The sequence below is a fragment of the Chondrus crispus genome, genomic scaffold, assembly GCF_000350225.1.
Source record: "Chondrus crispus Stackhouse genomic scaffold, scaffold_324, whole genome shotgun sequence".
Taxonomy (NCBI): domain Eukaryota; phylum Rhodophyta; class Florideophyceae; order Gigartinales; family Gigartinaceae; genus Chondrus; species Chondrus crispus.
In genome coordinates, this window is record NW_005179215.1 from 59,576 (window position 1) to 61,471 (window position 1,896).

The window sequence follows — 1,896 nt, forward strand, 5'->3', positions numbered from 1 at the left end:
GTTTTTCGGGGCCTTTCCCAGGGGCCCCCCCCCCCTCCTCTTCTTTTTTTTTTCCCAAAAAAAACACCCCCCCCCCCCCCCCCCCCCCCTCGCCCCATCTCCCGGCTCCGCTAGAGCGGAGTCAGTAGTCGCTATTCGAAACACGTGCTGTTTCAAATCCCAGGCCTGGTCTTGAGACGCTCAACCATCCTGATCCCGCTCAACCACGTATTGCAGTACTCATTTATACCCCATCCAGATGCACATCGTATGGATCCCATCTCTCGCCAACCCGCCTTCCCTCATCCCCCACTTGCAAGAACCCCCCATTCCCCAATACGATGACGTGCTCCGTACATAGTATGTACGTACTACATACGGTATCTACAGTGCTGTAAGTCCGGGGCACACTCTTCGCTTTGGCCTGTGATCAAGTAATGCTTTGCATCCTGGCACTGAACGTACCGGATCTTTATTAGTTTGGACCATCGCCCCCATAATCCACGCGTGTTCGTGCGTATTTCTACGCATGACGACGTTGCTTGACGTAAACCGTTTTCATTGCATATACGCCCCCAACGAGCCGAACGTTACGCTGCATTCCGCTGCTACTGCTACTGCCGTCAGTCCAGTCTATGACAGTCTACAACTTCATGCAACGCGGGGTCGCACAAATGCAACCGAACCGACCTTTTACGCTGTGATGTAAAACATCACGTATTTCGCCGCAATAAAACGGGGACTAAGACCCCACGTTTTCCACATAGCCAAAGGCATTCGACAAGCCTGTGAGAGCCTCTGGTGACTGACCGTGCATAGGTCTTGCTCGCGTCGAGAGTGCGTGAGGGTAAACGCAGTTGGGATGCATAAAAAGTTGAGGACAGCATGCGATTCCGTCAGGGCTGCGTGCGTTTCGACTAATGTCGTGGCGGGGCAGTCGTAGCAAAAGTAGTGAGGCAGTTCGGCAAAGAGCATGTATCCATGATACGCAGCGTGAAGAGGAGCCGAATCAGCGATCGTAGGGAGGTGCAGCTGTTTGGGAAGCTGCACAGAAAGCAATACGGACAGCTATACAGAAGGCTACACAGCAAGCGCACCCATGGCATGCGCAGAGCGGTGATGTCCTTCATTCCAGTTCGCCAAGTGCTCTCACAGGATTGGTTCCTTTCTCGTGTCAGGACTTGTTCGATGTTCACGGCATTAGCGCATACCTCACGAGTGAGCTGGAAAAAGGCAGTAACTGCTACATGGAATGCACGTGTAACCGATGGTTTTGAGATTCGATAATAGTACAGTAGGGACCACGATATAAGAGCACCCCGTGCCAACCCTTCATACTGGTCTTAATCCGAGGTTGCTACTATTCAAGAATCTCGCACAGGATGCCCATTTTGCTCCTTAGAACGCTGTAACGCCTCACCAATAACCAGTTGCCTGGACCTGTGCACGGAAGCCCTCCCTCGTAAGCACGCGAACACGCTTCTCACTCTCCGCAACAACATCCCTACTTCTGTTATATTGCAATCATGAGCAATTGTTTCTAGCGGTAGCAATAGTGTATTCAGACCAACTGATGTCGGTATAGTGGCGCGTTCTTCCCCAATATATGTTTGTTTCGTCACTAACCTCCTCTACCGCCGCGGAGAAATGGAACAGGCGGACTGTGAGCGGGACTTCTAAGATGCGTTTGAACTACCAGCCGAGAAAAGGCCTGTTTGATTGGAATTGCATTGTCTGATGGGGCTTGAAGTTATGATACCGTGCCAAGCGAAAACGGTGCTCTTACTGCGAGGTCGGTCTTATTCAAAGTGCTCTTATATCGCGGACCCCCCCCTGTAACGCACTTCATATTTGAGTCGGAGAAAATGGTGCGTCGAGAGGTCGTGGGGCCCGCACTATTTCGGTTGTGCAATATTG